The sequence below is a fragment of the Ranitomeya variabilis genome, chromosome 1 (genome assembly GCF_051348905.1).
Source record: "Ranitomeya variabilis isolate aRanVar5 chromosome 1, aRanVar5.hap1, whole genome shotgun sequence".
In the NCBI taxonomy this organism is placed as follows: domain Eukaryota; kingdom Metazoa; phylum Chordata; class Amphibia; order Anura; family Dendrobatidae; genus Ranitomeya; species Ranitomeya variabilis.
The window spans coordinates 872,444,612-872,458,226 of record NC_135232.1 but is presented as its reverse complement, the minus strand read 5'-3'; the positions used below and the strand labels follow the sequence as shown (position 1 = coordinate 872,458,226).

The following is a 13,615-nucleotide window of genomic DNA, read 5'->3' as shown; positions in this document are numbered from 1 at the left end:
AGCATCTGTTTGAGGGTACCACTGAAGCGTTCACACAAGCCATTGGTCTGTGGGTGATACGCACTCGATACCAGGTGCTTCACCTGCATTTTCTTACAGAGAGCCTCCATTAGGCGAGACATAAATTGGGTCCCTTGATCAGTAAGCATTTCCCTGGGAAATCCTACACGTGAAACGATGGCCAACAGGGCATCCGCCACCTTATCTGCCCTAGTTGACGACAGAGCTACTGCCTCTGGGTACCGGGTAGCGTAGTCTACCACAGTAAGAATAAATCGCTTTCCAGAGCTGCTGGGGACGGCCAGCGGGCCCACAATGTCCACCGCGATCCTCTGGAAAGGCTCCTCTATCACTGGCAAAGGGATCAGGGGAGCCTTAAGAGCAGGCCCCGCCTTCCCCACTCTTTGACAGGTGACACATGAGCGGCAGTAGTTTGACACATCTGGTCCCATCTTAGGCCAATAGAAGTGTTGAGACAGCCAGGCCTTAGTTTTGCTGATCCCCAAGTGTCCAGCTAGCGGGATCTCATGGGCAATCCGCAACAACTCACCCCGGAATTGCTGCGGGACGACCAGCTGTCTTTCCCTCAACCACTCCTTTTGTGATTCTCCAGGTACTGTCTCCCGGTACAACCTTCCTCCTTCCCAGAACACCTTCTCCTTATCATTCCCGGAGAATGGTGTCCCGGCGAGTTGTCTCAAACTCTCTAGGCTCGCATCTGTGTGCAGAGCAGCCTGAAACTCCTGGCTAGGGGAAGCCAGAAGCGATGTCAGGGTCCCTTCCCCACGGGAACCCTCTGGGACCTGCTCTGGGTCCACCTCTGGTTCAGTCATACTAATGACTGAGGAGGGTCCGGGAGGCAGACAGTTATCTGCGTCCCGGGCACTCTGACTGCGGGTGACAGCAGCTACATAGGCTGTCTCCCCGGGGTTTTCTACAGACCCATCAGCCGACGCTGCTATGGGCTCTACCTCCCCATCCACCCCCATTACCTCAGGAGCATTGCTACTTATGGGCCAGTTACCTTCCTTGGTGGCACTGGTCAATTGCATGGCATCACCTTCCTCACGGTTCCCATGTATCTCCCCATTTCCGGTAGCACCGACACTTGCCCCTGCTAGGGGTTCCTCAGCCGTCTCACTCCGCAGAGAGACGTGGCTGAGCACTCCTGTACCTACGGACACATCAACTTTCACAGAAACATCATTATCAGGTACAGTTGGCACAGGTACAACATTTTCACCATCAATCCTAGGGGAAAAATGGTTATCAGATGCATCATTACAAGATAAAGCATGGTCAGGTAACACATGCGATTTCCCATCATCATCATCATCATCATCATCAGGGTTAACGTTACCCTCATTAGTAGATTGGGGAGGGGTGTCATCGACGTAGTATGCAACCAACCTCCCCAAATCAGTCCCCAACAAAACATCAGTGGGCAAATTATCAGACAGCCCCACTTCCTTCACCCCGCTCCCAGCACCCCAATCAATATAAACCCGGGCCATCGGTAAGGGACAGCTGATGCCCCCAATCCCAGTGACAGTTAGGGTTTTCCCCGGAATGATTTCTTCAGGGGCCGCCAGTTCGGGTCGGATGAGGGTTCGTTCAGCCCCGGTGTCCTTGAGGCCTGTAGCAACATGACCTCCCACAGTGACGTGCTGTACGTTGTCACACACCCTCCCAACCACACCACCCACCAAAAGAACTGCTGCATTAGGCCCTGGGGCCTTGGCTGGGAGGTTCTTCTGCTTGTTTGGACAGAAGGTACTGATATGACCAGGCTGCCTGCAGTGGTAACACTGGTGAAGTTCGGTGGTAGGTCTGGTGCTGTTGGCCACGGGGACAGGACCTCTGGTGTGTTGGCTGGCCAGGGTACTGGCGTTGGTTGCAGGCTTAGCCCCTCTCCAGCTGGTGGTGACTGGCTTCCGCACTTCCGATCTACGGTTGGCCTCATAGGCATCGGCAATCTGCGCTGCTTTCGTCACGTCTTTGGGTTCTCTGTCCATCACGAACTGTCGCACCTCAGCTGGGCAAAGATGGAAGAACTGGTCTTTGATCATCAGGTCTCGCAGCTGTGCAAAGGTGGTCACTGGCAGTCCTTGGGTCCACTGGTCAAAGTGGGTCCCCAGTCCATGCACCACATCACTGTAACTGTCGTGTGGGCCACGTTGGAGGGTCTGGAACTTTTTACGGTACACCTCGGGTGTAAGCTGGTACTTGGCTATGAGGGCCTGCTTGATAGCCTCATAGTCACCATCTTGTTCTTGAGGGAGTGCAGCAAACGCCTCCAGAGCTTTTCCTCTCAGCCCTGGTGTCAGGTATCGTGCCCATTCTTGTGTAGGCAGCTGGTACTGCCTGCAGGCTTTCTCAAAGGCCCGCAGAAACGTGTCCAAGTCCCCATCCTTTTCCATAACAGGAAAATGGTCGGGCCAGGGCTTTGGTGTCTGAGCACTGCTGGGCTCACGGCTCTGGGCGGTGGAAGGCGTTCCCCCCTGCCGGAGCATCTCCAGTTCATGTTCTCGCTGGGCTTGGCGCTCGGCTCGCTGGGCCTGGGCCTCTCGCTCGGCTCACTGGGCCTCTCGCTGGGCTCTCTCTGCCTCTCGCTGGGCCTCTCGCTCAGCTTGCTCCTGGTATTGCTGGATCAGCTGCAGACATCTCTCTAGGTCATCTGCGGAGCATTGTTGCAGAGCCAGCTGCAGGCGGAGGTCTGCGCCCCCCTGGTTGCCAGTAGGGCCCGTATTCAGTGGTTGGACCTCTGCTGCAGCACCATGTTCGCTGGTGCTGGCTTCTGCGGCGTCTGGGCTCTGTTAGTGGTCTAGAGCAGCTTCCCATTGCATCAGGACTGCGACCAGTTGGCTTTTGTTTTTGCTTGCATAGTCAATGTGCTGTGACTTGCATAAGGCAACAAGGGTGTCTCTGGTCTGCTGTTCATAAAAGGCTTCTCCCAGCCCAACCATGGTTGCCAAATAAAAGATAGGATAGAAAAACGAAGAAAAAGGGAGGGGATAATTACCAGTACACAATTGTCTCACAACTAATAAACACTGAGTTTGTTCTCCAAACTTATTTGCGCAGAGTCCCCGCAAGAACTTTCTGCAAGTTTTTAGTGAGAGGAATGACTGCTCAAACCAAATCACTAATGCTCTAATATCCCACCGCCTTGCCACCAATTGTCACGATCCCTTAGGGTACTGTCACACAGTGGCACTTTTGTCGCTATGATGGTACGATCCGTGACGTTCCAGCGATATCCATACGATATCGCAGTGTCTGACACGCAGCAGCGATCAGGGACCCTGCTGAGAATCGTACGTCGTAGCAGATCGTTTGGAACTTTCTTTCGTCGCTGGATCTTCCGCTGTCATCGCTGGATCGTTGTGTGTGACAGCGATCCAGCGATGCGTTCGCTTGTAACCAGGGTAAACATCGGGTTACTAAGCGCAGGGCCGCGCTTAGTAACCCGATGTTTACCCTGGTTACCAGCGTAAAAGTAAAAAAAAACAAACAGTACATACTTACATTCCGGTGTCTGTCCCCCAGCGTTCTGCTTCTCTGCACTGTGAGCGCCGGCCGGCCGGAAAGCGAGCACAGCGGTGACGTCTGACGTCACCACTGTGCTTTCCAGCTGGTGCAGACACAGTGGAGAGAAGCAGAACGCCGGGGGACAGACACCGGAATGTGAGTATGTACGTTTTTTTTTTTTTTACTTTTACGCTGGTAACTAGGGTAAACATCGGGTTACTAAGCGCGGCCCTGCGCTTAGTAACCCGATGTTTACCCTGGTTACCCGGGGCCTTCGGCATCGTTGGTCGCTGGAGAGCTGACTGTGTGACAACTCCCCAGCGACCACACAACCACTTACCAATGATCACGGCCAGGTCGTATCGCTGGTCGTGATCGTTGGTAAATCGTATAGTGTGACAGTACCCTTAGCCGCTGCCACCAATATGTCACGGATTGGGGTGACTTTAGACCAACAGACGGCTATCACACGTGCAGGGGGGGCTTATCTTAGTTATCCCACCGCTGCCACCAATTGTCACGATCCCTTAGCCGCTTCCACCAATGTGTCAGGGATCCACACCATGACCGTCACCCCTACGTCACGGATCAGGGTGACTTTAGGCCAACAGACGGCTATCACATGTGCAGGGGGGCTTATCTTAGTTATCCCTCCACTGCCACAATGTGATAAAAAAACACACAAGGCTATTGACCTCTTAGTTTACAGCAGGGGCTTATTCTAGGTATCCCACTGCTCTTCAATATACCATGAACTGCAGGGATTTATGTATCCCGCTTACAGTTCCACTTAACACTTGCAGCTCTCTGGCGCCCCCTTTACCCGCAGGTCAGATTAGGTACTGCACCTAGGGTAAATAGTCGCCAGAAAGGCTGCCTGCTATGTACGGGCTATTGGGCACGCTGCAGCGAAGCGATAACTACTCCCACTCAGGCAGGAACAATAATTATTAACGCCGCAGTCGCTACAACATCACCCAAAAGCCTGCACGGTATCGCTGCCACCAGCTCCGATTAAACGGGTCCGAAGCTAAGCCAAAACAGTAGCGTAATTCCCTTCAGGAGACAGGGTACGTTTAGAGCATGGAGAATGAACTAGTATGAAATATTATACTCATAAAGTTTATGCAGGGTTTATATCAAAATATTTTACAAAGATGTTACAAATGAGACAATTGCAAATATGTACAAGGTAATTATGAAAATAAAAGGATTAAATGAGAAAAGGTACAACTCACATGTTCTCAGTTCATTGCATTGCAGGCAACCATACGTCCCAGCTCATTGGACGTGCTCAGGGCTCTCCAGGAAAAGACAAGAAGACTGAGCTGGGGATCTGGGCGGACAGTTATAGCTGGAGCCTGTAACATCCCAGAAAGGGGTTGGATCACCTCGTTCCTCCTACCTCTTCAGTTAACTAACTTTTCCCTAACCTATATCTAATTTCTATAACTCCGCTGCAAAACCTGTCATAGTCATAACAAACCCAGCATTCATCTCGGATTAACGTGGGCATTCTAATGAGATCAAATATGTCCTATCTGGGATACATATTTACAGAGAAATCCCTACTTCTTTACTAGATGGAGTTAGACGCTCATGTTTAGTGTGGCGGGTAGATCCATCGAGGGGGATTAAGAATATATATTCTCGTATTCTTAACTTAAATGGTTTGCCTAATATCTTACAAAAACCAAACAAAGAACTTTCATGGATTCTAGAAGTTTCTAGTCCAGTTATAGCTGGACAAGAGCTTACACGGCAGGAAATGCCGGTCGTAAATACCTTGGCTCTCATAAAACCCCCACACTCTCTGAGAAGGAAAGCTAAAACACAGTAAAGGGGGGGTCAGCACCCACCCTATGTGTGCTGGCAGAGAAACTAAACTTATGTATTTCATACCATATCGTGACAGTATCCAATAGTTATTGCTTTGCTTTATGTTAATAATACATCATCCCACAATAATTACAGATTACTGCTTACCATGACCACATAGAAAGAGCAAAGGGGCACCCATTTTTTTAACGTTTTTGTCTGGTAAAACCTGAAAGATGGGTCTCGCTGAGCGAGCTGATCCCCGCCACCACAAGGGCTGTGCTTTGTGATACCACTTTGTTTTGCCTGTTTTGCCCAGAGGGCTGTGTTTACTTTTTGCTTCACCTTGGATTATGCTGCATATAATAAACCAAGGAAGATCTTAAAGAGACAGTGTTCTTGTGTCTACCACCGTGTACAGCTGAGTGAGCCGATCTACCACTATATATATATATATATATATACAAATAAATAAATATATATATACAAATAAATAAATATATATATATATATATATATATATATATATATATATATATATATATATATATATATATATATATATATTGTAAGATTGCTCTTACTAAGTGTATTGGGGGACACTCGCTTAGCACGGGATTCAGGCACACGGGCACGGTTTTTGAACACAAAACAGTCCATGTGGTTTATTATGGAGTCATAAGTCACAGAAATAAGAACAGCAAGCACACAGTCTTTACATCATAGAATATGGCTTTGAAACACAGTCACTAAACACGCCGAACCACTGTGTCCAGTTATCGTGGGTGACCGCACGCCATACAGTTCAATAATGCCCATGGAGCACAACAGGCACCATCATACGACATTACGGTTGCAGCAACTAAACACGCTGGTCCTCTCCTGACCAGTTGCCGTGGGTTACCACACAGTTCATCACAAGTACCTACAGGTACCTGACGGAAGCTCCTGCTCCACCTGCTGACTCCTTGTCAGTCCTCTCTTCCGGGAAAGCTGCCTCACGGGAATCACCAACTTGCCTGTGCGGCATACCTTAGTCAGTCCAGACCCACCGAAGGACTCCCAGGACCTCCCAACACAAGCATGTGGCCTGTCCAGGTGCTATTCAGGACGTTAGTCCAACACCCCAAGCCACCAGGTCTGAAGCCCCACAATGTGCTCTTCAGGAAGCCTCCTCCCAGGTCTTCCAACACAGGCTTCAAACAGGAAACTCACAGCGACCCATGTGACCCACACCCTGGTCACATCATATATCCTTAACCACCCCCCTGGGTGGGAGTGTGGGTGTGTGGCTAGTTTGTGACCCATCTCACATAACTAGCCCTGCCAACCTCCCATGACTATTATACAACACTAACTATAGGACTACAGGTCCCAGAACACCATATCGCTTCAGGCTGGCAGCGCAGAGTCTTCTCCTCTGCGACACACGTATCGGCCATTCACCACAATGCCGGACTTTGTCATATAATCACATCCATGCATGCAACTGCCATGCACTCTCACAGCCTCAATAGGCCTCCGTGCGTATACTGGGGAGACCATGCAGCGCCCCCTATCTGTTACAGGGGTCACTGCATCACAATATATATATATATATACAGTGTATATATATATATATATACACTCACCGGCCACTTTATTAGGTACACCATGCTAGTAACGGGTTGGACCCCCTTTTGCCTTCAGAACTGCCTCAATTCTTCGTGGCATAGATTCAACAAGGTGCTGGAAGCATTCCTCAGAGATTTTGGTCCATATTGACATGATGGCATCACACAGTTGCCGCAGATTTGTCGGCTGCACATCCCAAAGATGCTCCATACAAGGCAGGATGGATCCATGCTTTCATGTTGTTTACGCCAAATTCTGACCCTACCATCCGAATGTCGCAGCAGAAATCGAGACTCATCAGACCAAGCAACGTTTTTCCAATCTTCTACTGTCCAATTTCGATGAGCTTGTACAAATTGTAGCCTCAGTTTCCTGTTCTTAGCTGAAAGGAGTGGTACCCGGTGTGGTCTTCTGCTGCTGTAGCCCATCTGCCTCAAAATTCGACGCACTGTGCGTTCAGAGATGCTCTTAGGCCTACCTTGGTTGTAACGGGTGGCGATTTGAGTCACTGTTGCCTTTCTATCAGCTCGAACCAGTCTGCCCATTCTCCTCTGACCTCTGGCATCAACAAGGCATTTCCGCCCACAGAACTGCCGCTCACTGGATTTTTTTTCTTTTTCGGACCATTCTCTGTAAACCCTAGAGATGGTTGTGCGTGAAAATCCCAGTAGATCAGCAGTTTCTGAAATACTCAGACCAGCCCTTCTGGCACCAACAACCATGCCACGTTCAAAGGCACTCAAATCACCTTTCTTCCCCATACTGATGCTCGGTTTGAACTGCAGGAGATTGTCTTGACCATGTCTACATGCCTAAATGCACTGAGTTGCCGCCATGTGATTGGCTGATTAGAAATTAAGTGTTAACAAGAAGTTGGACAGGTGTACCTAATAAAGTGGCCAGTGAGTGTATATATATATATATATATATATATATATATATATATATATATATATATATATTATGGGACTTTAAGATCCAGACAGATAAGCAGGTGTTGGCTAACCAAACAGACATTGTGATAGTAGACAAGGATCAGAAGACAGCAATGATAATAGATGTGGCAGTGCCAAGTGACAGCAACATCAGAAAGAAGGAATATGAGAGGCTGGAGAAATACCAGGGCCTCAGAGGAGAACTGGAGAAGATGTGGAAGGTGAAGACAACAGTGATTCCAGTTGTGATAGGAGCACTTGGAGCAGTGACCCCTAAGTTGGAGGAATGACTACAACAGATCACAGGAGCAACATCTGAGCTCTCTGTCCAGAAACGCGCAATGCTGGGAAGATCCTGTGCAGAACCCTCAAACTCCCAGGCCTATGGTAGAGGACCCGAGAATGAGAAAGGACAACAAAGACCACCCTCATTGGGGGTGAGAAGGAAGTTTTTTATAAATATATATGTATATACATATGTATGTATATATATACAAAACAATAGACATACTTTGTAAGTTTCATAGTTGTCTTTATATATCTAGATTGTAGAGATTTTTCTTTTGTTTTTACAGAGAAAAAATAAGTAAAAATAAAAAAAATTAGGACAAAGGGGTATTTAACTGCCTTCCTTGTTTGCATTGTAAGGGCTTGCTCATACTACCGTATAACAAGGCCAAGTGCTTTCTCATGTTTTATCAGAGAGCACTTGGCCCAATGCTATACTATGGGGCAGAACAAATTTTTCTCTCATGCCGATTCGACATGAGAAAACAATCGGATTCAGACTGCACTCCAATGTCATCAGAGTGCAGTCCGATATATATGTGCACAAAGACAATGGAGAAGATGGAGAAATACAACTGTGATACGATTCTGTCATGTGAGCTAATCGGATCACAATGACGTGACACTTGGATAAAACTCTGGTAGAGTTTGAGCCTAGTGACATTAGCATAATCAGCCCAATTCTCTCACATGAGAGAATCTATGTCTGTGTGATCCCCACCATTAAAAGGATAGATTTTATTTTAATGCTGTTATTAAGGTACTGTTAATGTGGTATATCTCAGAACAATCAATTCACAGTCACACTGAAAGGCTATATTCTGTTTGATGAATTCTGTCATGAATCACACTCTGTGAGTATCTCCAGGCTCTTTATTCACATCATGCCTCAACCTCCATTACATGAATCAAGTGAACAACAACATCCAACAAGTTGCAAACAAAGAATATAGAACACACATAAAAGTAGTGAGACCCCTAGAGGCCACATGAACATATAACATATTGCTACATCCTTTCTCTTTTAACTGGAGGAACAATAAAAGATACTAAACTAAAGTATACTATGACAAAGTTAGAAATTAACCTAGTACGTCCAGTTAGATATAATCTTTGAGGTGCGCCGGCTTTTTGCTAATTCTGCCAGCTCTGGTAATATAAGATGTGTCCCTTTCTACATCTGGTACATCTGGTAGTTCTTCTGATATTGTCTGTCTCTGGCCAGAGTCCTCACCCTGATGGTCAGCTGTCACTGTTGGTGCCTGACTTGTACTTGCTGCCTCGTTGTCTTGGGTGTCTGGATACTGTTCAAAAGGCCATGAATCATCTCTTTCTCGCGTTTTCCTCAAATGTCTCCGATTCCTCCTTAGTCTTCTTCCGTCGTCTGTTAGAATTTCGTAGGACCGAGGTCCCAGTTTCTGGACAACCTTTGCCTTTTGCCAGTGTTTGTCAAATGTGCTGCTTGGCTGCAGCCGAATGTTGTCATTTCTCTGGAGCTCAGGCAGATCCTTTGCCGATTTATTGTAATAGAAAGCTTGCCTCGCTTGATTCTTCTGTAATTTAGCTTCGATGTTTCCCATCAGCTTTGGCTCTAACAGATGACACGCAGTTGGTACAAGTGTCCTTGTACGCCTACTCATGAGCCTCTGTGCCGGACTGCTGTCTAGGCCTTGGGTGGGTGTGTTTCTATGATCCAGTATAGACAGATATACATCAGCACCCGCCTGGTTAGCTTTCTGCTTGAGTCTTTTGGCCGTTTTTACTGCTGACTCTGCTTTCCCATTACTCTGAGGATATCTCGGAGAAGACGTCTGGTGTTCAAATTCCCACTTCTTACTGAAAGTTTTGAATTCTTCCGACGTAAACTGTGCCGCATTGTCAGAGAAAACGATATCTGGAATGCCATACCTGGCAAAATGGGCCTTGAGTTTTTTAATCACTGTTCTCGCCCTTGTGTCCTGCACCAAATCAACCTCCCAGAAGTTAGAGAAATAGTCCACTGTAATCAGGTATTCTTTGTCATTCCATGTGAACAAGTCTGTTCCTATTTTTGACCAAGGCCTATGTGGAATTTCATGAGGTTGCAATGTCTCCTTTGGTTGCTTATCATTGCAGGATGCACATATTTCACATTGTGCTATGTAATTTTTTATGTGGTCATTCATTCCTGGCCAATAAACTGATTCTCGTGCACGACGTAGGCATCCTTCCATGCCTAAGTGAGAAGAGTGCAATGTTTTCAATATGTCTCTTCTGAGAACTTCAGGTATAACAGCCCTGTCTCCTTTAAAGATGATTCCTTGCTGCACTGACAATTCATCTCTTATGTGGAAGAATGGTGAGACTTCCCTCGGAGCATGCTGCTTGTATTTTGGCCAGCCCTGCAAGATGACAGTTTTTAAACTCTGGAGACTTTTATCCTTCTCTGTAAAAATCTGGATTTGCTTGACCTTTTCTTTTGACACTGCAAGGTAGTTACACATGTTGATGGTTTCAATGTCTTCCTCCTCATCCTTTGTGCTAGGAAGGTAAGCTCTGCTTAGCGTATCTGCAATCAGTAAGTCTCTTCCTGGACAGTACCCGATGTCAACATCATATTTCTGAAGTCGCAACAGCATGCGCTGTAGTCTCTTTGGGGCATTTAGTAATGGTTTCTTTGTAATACTCTCCAATGGTTTGTGATCCGACTGCACTGTTACCCGTCGACCATAGGTGTACTGGTGAAACTTCTCCATCCCAAATACCACAGCCAGTAGTTCCTTCTCAATCTGCGCATATCCCTGCTCTGTTGTTGTAAGGGCTCTGCTTGCAAATGTAATTGGCTGTTTGTTCTGCATTAATGTGGCTCCAAGGCCTTTTTCCGAAGCATCACATTGTACCACTACTTCTCGATCTGGATCGAAATACTTTAGGGTTGCTGTATCTGCAATGGCATTCTTTACTGCTCGGAAAGCAGTCTCCTGGCTTTCTGTCCATTCCCAGCGCACATCTTTGTGGGTTAGCTGTCTCAGTGGCTCACACATGTCTGACAGATGTCTGCAAAATTTTGAGAGATAATTCACCATGCCCAAAAATCGTTGTACTCCAGAAACATCAGTAGGGGTAGGCAAATCTTGTATTGCTCTCACCTTTTCAGGATCCACTCTGACCCCAGTTGAAGTCAGTCGATGACCAATATAGGCCACTTCTGTCATTTTCAATTTGAATTTGTCCAAATTCAGCTTTATGTTTTTTTCTCTGCATCTGACCAAAAATTGTATCATCTTCTGATCGTGATCCTTGACTGCAGATTCCATATTTTCACTTTCTCCCACTATCAGGATATCATCCGCTATTGTCTTCACTCCAGTAAGTCCTTCCAAAGCCTGCATCAATTTCTGCTGGAATATCTCTGGAGCAGGTTTTAGTCCCATGGGCATTTTCAGCCATTTAAAGCGTCCAAATGGTGAAGAAAATGTTGTCAATAAACTTGAATCTTCAGTCAGGGCCACATGCCAGAATCCATTTTTTACATCACATACAGAAAATATTTTAGCCTTTGATAAATCTGGTAGGACATCATCTAATGTTGGCATTGGGTAATGGTTTCGTTTCAGCGCCTTGTTGAGTGGCTTAGGATCAATACATATTCTTAACTTGCCCGATGGTTTCTGCACTATGACCAAACTGCTGATCCAATCTGTGCTCTTGTGGACTGGTGCTATCATGCCTCTTCTCTGTAGATCTTGCAGTTCTACTTTCAGCGGTTGCATTAAAGCTACAGGCACTCTTCTTGTGGGTACTCTGGTGGGCTGCACTGTGTTGTCAATTTCTAGCCTATATTTACCTTCAAAGCACCCATCACCTTCAAATACATCAGCATACTCTGCTTTTATTTTCTGCATGTCCAAGTTGTGCTCTGCATTTAGTTTTGGATTTTGTATATCCTGGGCAACTTCAACAGACATAATGTTCTGAGACTGTACTTTTATTAAGTCCATTGCCTGAACTGCTTTTACTCCCAGTAATGGTACATGGTTACCACCCCGTAACACGGTAAATTCAACTCTATAACTCTTTCTGTTACATGGGTTTCGTATTTTTAGCTTACATGTCCCCATTGGTTTCAGAACACTTTTGTTGTACATCACCAGTACCTTGTCAGTTGGCTCAATAGAAACCTGTTTGTTTAGCAGATCAAATGAAATTACATTGCAGCTTGCTCCACAATCCAGCTGAAATCTAATGGGCTTCTCCTCCAACAAGAATGTTGCATAAAGCTGCTTGGCATCCTTCACTACTGACTGCCCGACTACATTGACTTTCTCTGTTGTAGACTGCATTTGTAGCCATGTAACGTCCTCTGCACTGTAAGTGTCTGGTGTCACAGTGTGGAACTGTCTGTACTGTTTGCCTCTTCCCTGCCTGCAGACAGCAGAGGAATGATTCTTCTTGCCACATGACCTGCAGGTTTCCCCATATGCTGGACACTTGGTTTTGTCTCGCTCATGTCTTTTCCCACAATACTTGCAGTGGATAGTGTTTATAGGGTAGTTTGGTCCTGTCTTTCCTTTCATAGATACTGCATGTACCTTGTCATCATCATTCTCACTGGTGCCTGCCATCATCTTCAGGCTGTGCTGTGTGAGCTCAGCAGCCCTGCAGATTTGCATACATTTCTCTAAAGTCATGGCTTCCTCTCTCAGTAATCTTTCTTTGAGATGACTGTCCGTTATGCCACACACCATTCTGTCCTTGATTAGACTGTCCCTGATCTCTCCAAAGCCACATGTTTCTGCAAGTCTCCTCAGCTCTGTCAGATATCTGTCCACATTTTCACCATCCTCCTGATGTCTTGTGAAAAACTTATATCTTTCCACTGTCTCATTCTTCTTTGGGTCACAGTGTTTATCAAATGCCTGCACAATGTCTGCTAGGAGGAGGTTGTCTGTGTCTGGGAGCAAGGTGTGGGCTAATTCTCTGCCATTTTCCCCAATTAGGTAATAAAACAGCTTTACTTTCCGTTTGTCGTCAGTGGGGCCCACAGTCAGATCCACATACAGTATAAACTCTTCCTTCCAATGTCTCCAGGTCTGGGACAGATTACATGAAGTGACATCCAGTCTCTGAGGGGGCTTCAGACCAGTCTCCATTTTGCTGTACTGTCAGGGAATCTGTACTTACAGTTGCAGTGATCTGTGCAGTTCCAGCCTCATATAAGCTCTGAGAATTTGTAGGTTCTGTGCCCGGCTGCCACCATGTTCTGTTTGATGAATTCTGTCATGAATCACACTCTGTGAGTATCTCCAGGCTCTTTATTCACATCATGCCTCAACCTCCATTACATGAATCAAGTGAACAACAACATCCAACAAGTTGCAAACAAAGAATATAGAACACACATAAAAGTAGTGAGACCCCTAGAGGCCACATGAACATATAACATATTG

At 46.4% G+C, this 13,615-nt stretch overlaps 1 protein-coding gene across 2 annotated transcripts in view; it reads right to left on the bottom strand.

Moving 5' to 3' along the window:
- The window catches only part of LOC143788104 (venom factor-like), a 381,787-nt gene that overhangs the window by 294,323 nt on the left and 73,849 nt on the right, over positions 1–13,615 (bottom strand). The window lies entirely within an intron of this gene.